The sequence below is a fragment of the Ranitomeya variabilis genome, chromosome 3 (genome assembly GCF_051348905.1).
Source record: "Ranitomeya variabilis isolate aRanVar5 chromosome 3, aRanVar5.hap1, whole genome shotgun sequence".
NCBI classification, from domain to species: domain Eukaryota; kingdom Metazoa; phylum Chordata; class Amphibia; order Anura; family Dendrobatidae; genus Ranitomeya; species Ranitomeya variabilis.
Genome location: NC_135234.1, coordinates 206117515 through 206130864, shown reverse-complemented (window position 1 = coordinate 206130864; position 13350 = coordinate 206117515). Strand labels below are relative to the sequence as shown.

The 13350-nt window shown below is 45.4% G+C and overlaps 1 protein-coding gene across 8 annotated transcripts in view; it reads left to right on the top strand.

Moving 5' to 3' along the window:
* The window catches only part of TRAF3IP3 (TRAF3 interacting protein 3), a 210113-nt gene that overhangs the window by 128764 nt on the left and 67999 nt on the right, over positions 1-13350 (top strand). The window contains exon 1 of one of the 8 annotated variants that reach the window (XM_077295024.1): positions 10833-10967. The exons of 6 other annotated variants lie outside the window; for them this stretch is intronic. The gene's annotated coding sequence lies outside the window, so the exon portion shown is untranslated. Of the gene's footprint in view, positions 1-10832; positions 10968-11011; positions 11031-13350 lie in introns of those variants that run through there. One more of the 8 variants, XM_077295031.1, reaches the window with a different exon arrangement.

Genomic DNA, 13350 nt, shown 5'->3' with positions numbered 1-13350 from the left:
ATGGTGTACTGTTGGTCAGGTGACCAGTGAAATGTCTGCTAGAAGACGGTTATGGCTGCCTCTGTTATGTACACACAGGTTGTAGAGCACAGTCTATATGAAGTAAGAAATGGTCAGGGCCAGTTTTAAACAAATTGTGACCCTGGGCCTACTCATGGAGTTAACTTTTTGCATGCCATAATTGCTGAAGCAAAAAGTTAAGTAAGGACTAGTGATGAGCGAATATACTCGTTACTCGAGATTTCTCGAGCATGCTCGGGTGTCCTCAGAGTATTGTTTAGTGCTCGGAAATTTAGTTTTTCTTGCCGCAGCTGAATGATTTACATCTGTTAGCCAGCATAAGTACATGTAGGGGTTGCCTGGCTGCTAGGGAACCCCCACATGTACTTATGCTGGCTAACAGATGTAAATTATTCAGCTGCGGCAATAAAAACTAAATTTCCGAGCACTAAAAAATACTCGTCGGACACCTGAGCATGCTCGGGAAATCTCGAGTAACAAGTATATTCGCTCATCACTAGTAAGGACACCTGACGTCAAAGCGGTCCCTGTACTGTGTCCTGACAGGCAACGCCAGGACTTCATTGCCGTCGCTGTCACCGTGTGCGAAACATTTTGATTCTGAATGGCGGCTATTAGGATACTGTACAGCACTGGCAGTGTGGAGCTCAGGCAGGAGAAGGATTGGCAGAAGTGCGCTCCTCAACTCTGCCACAGCGCCATACCTCACAACTTTGAAAGATAGGAAAGGGTAACACGTATAACGGTGTGCACAGAAGTTTTTTAGCACTAACTAACATTGTCATAACCTCGACCAGTCATTTATATGTGCCCATACAGAAATAGTGCCCCTAGAGAAACCCATTAGTTTTGTCACACAGTATGTGTACAACTCTCAAGGTACTCACATAGTATGATGCCCCAAAAGTTTCCTCACGTACAGCCAGTATAATGCTCACTGTGCCCCCTTCTCCCCACACAGTATATTGCAAGTTTAGTATTGCCATAATTATATCAACCTGGAAAATTATGTTTTTACTGCACTAGGATCTTTGGAAAAACAAAACCCCAAAACAGGTTATATTCCCATGGCAGCCGCTGAGTTTCCCCTGAAGGTGATTGTTTACCTGAGGAGACTTCACCAGCGGCTTTGCCATGATTCTTGTGGGGTAACCGGCAGCTTTCTCTATAGTCTCAGTTTACTCTCAGTACTGGGAATCCTCCTGAAGAATGAACATGTCACTTCAGGGTTTCTGAACCTTCAAATGGTTAAAAGAAGCAAAAAAGGGGGAAAGCTAGGGAGTACTACCAATGGGCAAGGAGCCAATCACAACCTATAGGGTAAGTATAGTGAGGGGTGCAACTCAATGCATAGCAGCAGCATATATCAGACAAACAAGAAAAGAGACTATGCATATAGGGCGCACTCCCAAAATACAATTAAATACCAAAAATACAAAATTTTTATTAGGGAAGACAGAAAACACAAGTAAAAACATATACCGTATTTTCCGGCATATAAGATGACTTTTTAACCCCTGAAAATCTTCTTAAAAGTTGGGGGTCGTCTTATACGCCGGGTGTCGTCTTGTACGCCGAGTGAAGACACCAATGTGTATATGGTGGGTGGGGGGAGTGGTCCCGATGACGAAGAGGGGGCGTCTCACAGGAAAGTGTGAGTGGAGTATCCCCCATTACCTCATTGTAACTGCAGCGTTGGGTCTCTGTGCTGGGGAGAGGTGGCGGTGGCGGCTGCTGCTCCTCTTTGTGCCGCGTGGGTGCTGTGCTGTGGGGCATCGGCTCCTCTTCGTGCAGCGTTGGGGCTCTGTGCTGTGGGGTGGCGGCTGCGGCGTATCTTCGTGCAGAGTCAGTCGGGGCTCCTCCGGCATTTCCTCAAAGCCCTGAGGCCCCGGCAGCTCCATTGCTGCGATGCGGTGGCCTTCCGGGAAAATGGCCGCTGGGGGCGGCGCATGCTCAGATTCAGATCTCGTCCCGAGATCTTGGGAGACGAGATCTGAATCTGAGCATGCGCCGCCCCCAGCGGCCATTTTCCCGGAGGCCACCGCATCGCAGCAATGGAGCTGCCGGTGCCTCCGGGCTTTGAGGAGATGCCGGAGGAGCCGCGACTCTGCACTAAGATACGCTGCCGCCCCACAGCACCCACGCGGCACAAAGAGGAGCAGCCGCCGCCGCTCCCCAGCACCCCACGCTGCAGCTACATTGAGGTAATGGGGTATACTCCACTCACACTTTCCTGTGAGACGCCCCCTCTTCGTCATCAGGACCACTCCCCCCCCCCCCAAAAGACACATTAGTCACCGGCCCTATAAGACGACATACGGCGTATAAGAAGACCCCCGACTTTTAAGAAGATTTTATATTTTAACTGGAAAATATGGGGGGGGGCGTCTTATACGCCCAGTCGTCTTATACGCCGGAAAATACAGTATTAAAATACAACCAACACACCACTGGTCCTATAAAAAGTCAATATATAGAGACAGCTTAAGGTACAATAGTATATCGTAAATCACTCCACCAACACACTATTGGTACTATCAAGAAATATATAGAAGGACAACCTAGGGTACAATCATGTGTCACAAATAGCACCACACAAATGCACGAACAATGGCTTGTGTAGACAATAGCTTATGTACACAGAGCAAGGCAGCAGGTAAACTCTGGGCGTCCCCAGAGTACCATATAGTGCGGGAGTGCCCCTATATAAGTAAAGGGGCTAATGCTAGCTAGGGGGCCCCGATAAGCCTACTAAATTGCAGCAAAGGAATAAGCATAAATCCCTCAAAAAGAGAAAAAAAAGTGGAGTTTTATACCAGAAACAGCTCCTATGGAAAGGCAAAGCTACCACTGCGGCAGAGAGATAAGCCTGTTGGAGTAGTGTAGGGAGCGTTTAGGGTTCACCTGCCGACATATGCCATCAAAATGGAAGGAAAAAGTGCAGACCTATGTCAGGAAAGTGGGCCAAAAGGCTAAATGTGAAAAAAGAACATCACCATATCAGGCAGTCCAGTGCGTGGCGTCAGCCGTCATAGAGTCAGAAAGGGAATGGTCCCGGGACCCAAGTAGTGTTGGGAGAGCCCCACGCGTATCGCTGCAGAATGATCCCAGGACCATTCCCTTTCTGACTCTATGACGGCTGACGCCACGCACTGGACTGCCTGATATGGTGATGTTCTTTTTTCACATTGAATAACATAAGTCCAAATGCTATCCGATTAAAAATTGGATAGCACTCATCTCATTTAAATGCTGGTGTGAGAGAGCACTAAGATGGAATATATGCACAGCAGTGATGAGCGCCACTGCCGATACTCAATCGAGTATCAGGGTGCTCGTGTATGTTCATCCACGAAACGGTAGCTTCTTTTTCCACTTTGGAGGGGGGCGCGGGACACCACTCTTGAAGCCAGAATATTGTGAACAGGTGGTTGGTTAGATGGCAGAAAATGCTTCCCGTATGTTTCCTAGCACCACCCTGTCTTCCACATGGTCCAGTCTCATTGGCAAAGAGTCTGGACCACATAATCCTCACCCTGATCCTCCTTCCTCCCACTATGAGTCCCAAGGGGTCAAGTAATCCCACATTTGGACACTCTGAGATTCTCTTTACATTTCCATTTGATTCTCGACCTGCATGTGTCAAGAGGGATATGAGGAGATCATGTGTAGTGATGCCCAATATTTGAGCAGCCACAATCAGAATATGGCCAGTGTCACACTAGCATATAATACGGACGAGTGCTATGCGAGAAAAAAATCGCATAGCACTCGGACAACTGTTAATCTATGGGGCAGCTCCCATCACCATTTTTTTTCTCTGCCATTTTCTACGTGCAAGAGAAATTGCAGCATGCTGCAATTTGCAGCGTATATCGTCCGAGACTCGCCAATACAAGTCTATGGGTTCGAGAAAAAATCGCACACCACACGGACCATCAGTGTGACTAGCGAGAAATACGCATCAGTGTCCTTTGAAAAGCCGGCAATTCATGTGCGATGTACAGTAAAATCACACTGACAGGTTTCAATAGAATAGATATATACACATAGAATGGGTGTATATACAGGTCCTTCTCAAAAAATTAGCATATAGTGTTAAATTTCATTATTTACCATAATGTAATGATTACAATTAAACTTTCATATATTATAGATTCATTATCCACCAACTGAAATTTGTCAGGTCTTTTATTGTTTTAATACTGATGATTTTGGCATACAACTCCTGATAACCCAAAAAACCTGTCTCAATAAATTAGCATATCAAGAAAAGGTTCTCTAAACGACCTATTACCCTAATCTTCTGAATCAACTAATTAACTCTAAACACATGCAAAAGATACCTGAGGCTTTTAAAAACTCCCTGCCTGGTTCATTACTCAAAACCCCCATCATGGGTAAGACTAGCGACCTGACAGATGTCAAAAAGGCCATCATTGACACCCTCAAGCAAGAGGGTAAGACCCAGAAAGAAATTTCTCAACAAATAGGCTGTTCCCAGAGTGCTGTATCAAGGCACCTCAATGGTAAGTCTGTTGGAAGGCAAAAATGTGGCAGAAAACGCTGTACAACGAGAAGAGGTGACCGGACCCTGAGGAAGATTGTGGAGAAGGACCGATTCCAGACCTTGGGGAACCTGAGGAAGCAGTGGACTGAGTCTGGTGTGGAAACATCCAGAGCCACCGTGCACAGGCGTGTGCAGGAAATGGGCTACAGGTGCCGCATTCCCCAGGTAAAGCCACTTTTGAACCATAAACAGCGGCAGAAGCGCCTGACCTGGGCTACAGAGAAGCAGCACTGGACTGTTGCTAAGTGGTCCCAAGTACTTTTTTCTGATGAAAGCAAATTTTGCATGTCATTCGGAAATCAAGGTGCCAGAGTCTGGAGGAAGACTGGGGAGAAGGAAATGCCAAAATGCCTGAAGTCCAGTGTCAAGTACCCACAGTCAGTGATGGTGTGGGGTGCCATGTCAGCTGCTGGTGTTGGTCCACTGTGTTTCATCAAGGGCAGGGTCAATGCAGCTAGCTATCAGGAGATTTTGGAGCACTTCATGCTTCCATCGGCTGAAATGCTTTATGGAGATGAAGATTTCATTTTTCAGCACGACCTGGCACCTGCTCACAGTGCCAAAACCACTGGTAAATGGTTTACTGACCATGGTATTACTGTGCTCAATTGGCCTGCCAACTCTCCTGACCTGAACCCCATAGAGAATCTGTGGGATATTGTGAAGAGAAAGTTGAGAGACGCAAGACCAAACACTCTGGATGAGCTTAAGGCCGCTATTGAAGCATCCTGGGCCTCCATAACATCTCAGCAGTGTCACAGGCTGATTGCCTCCATGCCACGCCGCACTGAAGCAGTCATTTCTGCCAAAGGATTCCCGACCAAGTATTGAGTGCATAACTGAACATTATTATTTGATGGTTTTTTGTTTGTTATTAAAAAACACTTTTATTTGATTGGACGGGTGAAATATGCTAATTTATTGAGACAGGTTTTTTGGGTTATCAGGAGTTGTATGCCAAAATCATCAGTATTAAAACAATAAAAGACCTGACAAATTTCAGTTGGTGGATAATGAATCTATAATATATGAAAGTTTAATTGTAATCATTACATTATGGTAAATAATGAAATTGAACACTATATGCTAATTTTTTGAGAAGGACCTGTACACTGCTCAAAAAAATAAAGGGAACACTAAAATATCACATCCTAGGTATCTCTGAATGAAATATTCCTGTTGCAAATTTTTATTCATTGCATAGTGGAATGTGTTCAGAACTATAAAACATAACAATTATCAATGTAAATCAAAATGAATATCCCATGGAGATCTAGATTTGGAATGATGCTCAAAATCAAAGTGGAAAATCAAATTACAGGCTGATCCGACTTCAGTGGAAATGCCTAATGACAAGGAAAAGATGCTCAGTATTATGTGTGGTCTCCACGTGCCCATATGACCTCTCTACTGTACAACACATGGGCATGCTCCTGATGAGGCGGTGGATTGTCTCCTGAGGGATCTCCTCACAGACCTGGACTAAAGCATCCGACAATTCCTGGACAATCTGTGGTGGATGGAACGAGACATGATGTCCCAGATGTGTTCAATCGGATTCAGGTCTGGGGAACGGGCGGGCCAGTCCATAGCTTCAAAGCCATCATCTTGCAGGAACTGCTGACATACTCCAGCCACATGAGGTCTGGCATTGTCCTGCCTTAGGAGGAACCCAGGGCCAACCGCACCAGCATATGGTCTCACAAGGGGTCTGAGGATCTCATCTCGGTACCTAATGGCAGTCAGGCTACCTCTGGCGAGCACATGGAGGTCTGTGCGGCCCTCCAAAGAAATGCCACCCCACACCATTACTAATGCACTGCCAAACCGGCCATGCTGAAGGATTTTGCAGGCAGCAGATCGCTCTCCACGGCATCTCCAGACTATGTCACGTCTGTCACATATGCTCAGTGTGAACCTACTTTCATCTGTGAAGAGCACAGGGCACCAGTGGTGAATTTGCCAATCCTGGTGTTCTGTGTCAAATGCTAAGCGTCCTGCACGGTGTTGGGCTGTGAGCACAACCCCCATCTGTGGACGTCGAGCACTCAGACCATCCTCATGGAGTCAGTTTCTAACCGTTTGTGCAGACACATGCACATTTGTGGCCTGCTGGAGGTCACTTTGCATGTTTCTTCAGTGCTCCTCCTGTTCCTCCTTGCAGAAAAGCTGAGGTAGCGGTCCTGCTGCTGGGATGTTGCCCTCCTACGGCCCCCTCCACGCCTCCTGGTGAACTGACCTGTCTTCTGGTAGCGCCTTCAGCCTCTGGATACTGCGCTGACAGACACAGCAAACCTTCTTGCCACAGCTTGCATTGATATGCCATCCTGGATGAGCTGCACTACCTGAGCCACTTGTGTGGGTTGTAGAGTCCGTCTCATGCTACCACGTGTGTGAAAGCACAACCAACATTCAAAAGTGACCAAAACATCCGCCAGAAAGCATTGGTGCTGAGATGTGGTCTGTGGTCCCCACCTGCAGAACCACTCCTTTATTGAGGGTGTCTTTATAATTGCCAATCATTTCTATCTGTTGTCTATTCCATTTGCACAACAGCATGTGAAATTGATTGTCCATCAGTAGTGATGAGCGAATAGCATTGTGCTCGGGTCTCCCAGAGCATGTTCGGGTGATCTCCGAGTATTTTGTAGTGCTCGGACATTTAGTTTTCCCTGCCTCAGCTGCATGATTTACGGCTGCTAGCCAGGCTGAATACATGTGAGGAATGCCTGTTTGTTAGGGAATTCCCACATGTATTCAGGCTGTCCAGCAGCCGTAAATCATGCAGCTGAGGCAAGGAAAACTAAATGTCCGAGCACTAAAACATACTTGGAGATCACTCGAGCATGCTCGGGGAGACCCGAGCACAATGCTATTCGCTCATCACTATCCATCAGTGTTGCTTCCTAAGTGGACAGTTTGATTTCACAGAAGTTTGATTTACTTGGAATTATATTCTGTTGTTTGTGTTCCCTTTATTTTTTTGAGCAGTGTATATATGTTTTGAAGAATATTTGGTTTTAAAACGATGTGTACAGTTGTGTATTACAATGCGATTTTAACATGAGCTTTTACATAGAGAGAACTGCTGTATGTTAAAAGCTCATGTTAAAATCGCATTGTATACGGATGTCATACGGTTACTAAATGCGAGGAAATCGCATTTTTGCATTGCAAACGGATTACACACGGATCACCGTACGGAGCACATTTGTGCGATTCTCTGCTGTCAAAAATCGGATCTTTTTTTTTTTTTTTTTTTTAATATGTAAAAGGGCCACCCCCCTCCAGCCGTTATAAACTAAAAGAGCCACCTTGTGCAGCAGTAATGCTGCATTCTAACAAGGTGGCTCTTTTAGTTTTAGGTTCAAGTATTCCCAAAATAAAGCTTTTTGAATGTTAGCCAAAATACCTGTCTTTAGCCAGGGAGGCGGGTCCTCACTCCCCAGCTTGAACCGCTACTCTGCCGTCACTCAAATCTTCAGGGGCTTTCGGCGCCACCCCCTCCGCGCTTTTTTCTCTTCAAAACCGGCGCCTGCGCTGTGTTTAAGCTCTGGCCATGTGACGTCCCAGCCAGGCTTGCGGCCACCCACCTTGGGAATCCCAGCCCCGCAGTGTGTTATGCATTATGCACAGTGCGGGGCTAGGATTCCTTACAGCATCTGTATACTGTATTCAGCTGATCGCGCCTCCTCATACAGTATACAGTACAGTATACAGTGCAGTACAGTATACAGACGCTGTAAGGCGGGGGACCTAGCCTTACTGGTGACTACCGTTGGGTTTAGTTTTATTTCCCCCTCTGCTATGTTATCTACTGTACTCATAGGCGACGGGGAAATACAATGAGAGATGGCCCAGCTATTATGGGGTGGGGGAGGTGTTTTTTTTTTTTTTTTTTTTTAATATTTCCTTATATACAAATCATTATATAGGAAAGAATGTTTCCTAACATTTTTTCCTGTAAAATCACTGTATTTTCGGTTTTGTATGTTTTTTTGTCAGTCCGATGACATTGTTCCCAGCAGCAATCTGGGAGTCAAAGATGTGTCCAGGCGGCTTCGCCATGCTGTTCCCATTCCATTTGAGCAATGTTTTCATTCATTTCAGTGATTTTTCTGCCCTCCCCCACTCCTCCTGTTAGGGTATGTTTCCACGTTCAGGAAACGCTGCGTGTTTGATGCTGCGTGGACCCGCAGCGTCAAACACGCAGCGTCCAGATGTTACAGCATAATGGAGGGGATTTCATGAAATCCCATCTCCACTATGCATTAAAAGACGCATGCGGCAGACCTGCGGAAACGGACATGCGACGCGTCTTTTAAGAACGCAGCATGTCCTTACAATGCAGAAAAACCGCAGGTGACCTGCCAGTGACCTCAGGTGCAGATTTGGTCAGGATTTTACCTGCATAAAATCCTGACCAAATCCTGAACGTGGAAACATACCCTTAGGGTATGTTTCCACGGTACGGAAACGCTGCTTGTTTGACGCTGCAGCGTCAAACAAGCAGCGTCCAGATGTTCCAGCATAGTGGAGGGGATTTTATGAAATCCCGTCTCCACTATGCGTGGAAACCCGCACGCGGCGGCCCTGCGACTCCGGACATGCTGCGCGTCTTTTCAGAACGCAGCATGTCCGTACACCTTGCGGGGACGCAGCGTCCCCGCAAGGCATATCACAGGGCCCTATGGCGAGGGGTGCGATGATCCCGGATGTGTACTGTACACATCCGGCACCATCGCGTCCCAGAAAGGGGGCGGGGCTTAGCGCCGAGCGGCTTCGCCGCTGCGGCGAACCCGCCGGCAAGCCGTACCGTGGAGCCATACCCTTAGAGTACGTGACCACCTTCAGGATGGCCGGCGGTTTGGACGGAGCGGCAAACCCACTCCGCCCTAATCTCCGCCCCCTTCTGTGACGCGATGATGCCGGATGTGTTCATTGCACACATCCGGCATCATCGCACCCCCACACATAGGGCCCTGTGTTTTACCTTGCGGCGGCGTAGCGGCGCCGCAGGGTACACGGACATGCTGCGATCTTAAAAGACGCGCCGCATGTCCGGAATCGCAGGGCAGCCAGGTTAGTGTTACCACGCATAGTGGAGATGGGATTTGATATATATCCCCTCCACTATGCTGTAACATCTGGAAGCTGCGGGTTTGACGCTGCGGCTCTGCACAGCGTCAAACACGCAGCGTTTCCTGAACGTGGAAACATACCCTAAGGGTATTCTGAAAAAATGTGGAATTTTTTGACCATTAGTCCACGGTCACACGTTCTGTATTTGGTCAGTATTTTACCTCAGTATTTGGTCAGTATTTTACCTCAGTATTTGGTCAGTATTTTACCTCAGTATTTGTTAGCTAAAACCAGAAGTGGAATAATCAGAAGAAAAGTATAATAGAAACACGTCACCACTTCTGTATTTTTCACCTATTTCTGGTTTTGGCTTACAAATACTGAGGTCAAATACTGAACGTGGCCGTAAGGTTATGTGCACACGTTGCGGATTTCCTGCGGATCCGCAGCATTTTTGCCATGCAGAAACGCTGCAGATCCGTAAGTGATTTACAGTACAATGTAAATCAATAGGAAAAAAATGGTGTGGAAAATTGCGTGCGGATTAAAAGAAGTAGCATGTCACTTCTTTTGTGCGGATCTGCAGCGATTTTGTACCCATTCCATTATAGAAAACGCGTCAAATCCGCACCTGCGTTTTCTGCCAAGAGATGCAGAATCCGCACAAAAAATTCCAGAGGCAAATCTGCAACGTGTGCACATACACTAAAGCCTGCTTGGATTTTCTTTGCTGTTTTTCATGACATTATATATATATAATGATCTCATTGAAAATTACAAATCATCCTGCAGTAAAGGAGCTCTCATACAACTATGTCAATGGAAATCTAAAAAAGTTATGACTTTTGGAAGCAAAATGAAAATGTAAAAATGAAAAATTTGCAGTATCTTTAAGGGATTAAATTGTAATAATTGAAACGTAAACATAGTGGCATTGAGTGTTCTGATTTCTGGCTTTTTGATTACGTTCCCAAGGGGGGGTATATGGCAGTACGGTGCTTAGTGAACATGGGCAGTTACATGCATTGTATAAAGAAGACAGGCACAGGCTCCTGAAAGTATGACAAGAGGAGACATGCATCTGTTACACCTACATGTCAGCATCCAATCAGCATCCTCGCACACAGCACATGACCTGCCCCAAAACACTTTATGGTCTCAGGGATGCAGACACAACAGCACAAAGTAATGAGACGTTCTCCTGACAGAAAGCTCTAGTGATTTGCTGCATTCTTGGAAGTATGTGCTTGTTTTATGTTTTCATTCAAAACTTCCTCAGAGCGACAGGAGGAAGGTAAGGACTCGTTTTCCTACAATTACTATTCCCATGTTAGAAGGCGGCAATACATCCTCACAGGTAATGTGTTTGTGTCATGCCGCACAGGAACTTTGATATAGTTGCTGAACGAGAGAGCAAATTTATGGTTCTAGGATAGGGTGCACAAAAGCTGCCTGAAAAAAAAATGCCCAAAAGAATCTTCCAGCTAATTTGTACAATATATATATCTACACAGCCCTGTGAAAAAAAATCATCATACCAAGAAGAATTACTTCAGAACATTTTCCTTCTTTAATGTCACCCATAATTTGCACAATTCAATTGAGAAACAAACTCAAAGTGAAAAACGAAAAATAACTAAAATCAGAATTCAGTATTTTTGGGTAGGAGTCTATCAGCATGGCACATCTAGAATTGGCACTCTGTGCCCAATCTTCCTTGCAGTAGGGCTCCAAATCTGTCAGATTGCAGGGGCATCTCCTGTGTACAGCGCCCTCTTCAGGTCATCCACAGGTTTTCAATTGGACTAATGTCTGGGTTCTGACTGGGTGATTGGAAAGCTGTGATCATTAGGTATGATTAGGGTCGTCATGCTGAAAGGTGAAATTCCGCTTCATCTTCAGCTTTAAATGTAGAAGCCTGAAGGTTTTATTGCAAAATTTACTGATGTTTGCAACTGTTCATAATCCCAGACCCGGACCGCGACGCCTATCGGCTGGACCGCAGCGGGACCGCCCCTGGGTGAGTATAATCGAACCTCTTTTTCTCATCTTTCAGGATATATCGTGGCTTATCTACAGCATTCCAGAATGCTGTAGATAAGCCCCTGATGCTTAGGTTATCTTTGATTTTGGAGGTGACAGGTTCCCTTTAATCCTAAATGTCTATTTAATGTAATAATCTAATCTCTTTCCTAATAGACTTTAATTAAATGTCTTTACCTTTTCCTCTCTAATCAATGAAACTGCTTTATTTGTATTTTTTTATACCAACTTACTGTTTGAGATTGCTTTGTTTAAGAATCCCCAGTGCATGCTGGGATACACAAATGTGATGTCATGAAGGGGCAAAGCCTGCGGTCACTGCTGCAGTCTCTGTCCTCACCCTGAAATGATGCATCATCTGGGACATCCATTTCAAGGGTTGGGCTACTCGCTACTGAGCATGTGTTGGTTGTCAAACTGACATATGCTCAGTAGGATCTTGTCAATGTGCAAAATTCCTTTTAATGCACAGTGACAGTGCGCTCCCTTGCCGACTCTGATGAGAAGTGATGAATTGACAACAGATCACACAGTATGCATTGTAAGGAGAGAATCGGGCAAGGAAGAGAAGCAAAGCCCAGCCCTGCCCCCCAAAACCAATGGCACTTTCGCACGTTTGGCTTTTATGACCTGCTGCAAATGTAATGCATATGCAGACACCAGCATCTGACAGCGTTTCTGAGAAATCTTAGCCCATTCCTTATTGGCAATGACCTCCAGATCATTTCCTTGGGCAAATAAGGAAAAGGACGAAATAAGATTGCAAAAACATTGAATGTTCCTAGAGATACAGCTGGAAGCAGAGTTCTTGAAGTTCAAAGTGAAAGGAACACTGACAACTGTACCTGGATAAGGAAGTGGAAGCTATGACCAGCTGACACTAGGTTCTTGGGGGGGCACGTGGTCAAAAATGTTCTAATAACTGCAGCAAGATTTAGTGACAGCAGGCATTGGGGTTTCAGTTTGCACAGTAAGATATATACTAAATGCTAAAGGTCTTTATGCCAGGACTCCAAGACGTACAGCTCTGCTGATCCAAAAGCACAAGATTGTCGTCTCCAAGATGCTGAAAACTATATCAATAAGCCACAGTAATTTGCAGATTCTGTGCTGTGGAATGCTGAAACAAAACTAGAGCTTTTCAGGCCTATAGATCAGCTACATGGCTCATTAGGAATGGGCTAAGATTTCTCAAGAATGTTGTCAGAAGCTGGTTTCTGCCTAGGTATCCCATTTGCATCAGATCATAATAGTCAAAGGGTCTCTACTAACTTCTAAAGATGCTTGTTGTGTAGGGGTAGAGTAATTGAGAGAGACCGCAGTAGTAGTAGTGTTGTATTTGGAGAAACCACCTGTTATATTAGTTGTGTTGAGCTACTCAAATTATTCTACTTTGGTTTTCAGACAGCAGAAAGTTTCTAAATGTTATAATAAACTTAATTTCCGATGGGGGTTGAATAATTTTCATTGCTACTGTATATGGGTTCTCTACTTCAGTGGAGCGGAACAACTATCAAACAAAACCTATGGGCGGATGTGGTGCTGATTCTGTTTCACTGTAAATTCACATTTGTTTTAAGGTTTATGTGAATTTAATGCGATTGCGCTATTATTTTTATGATAATGACAGTTTG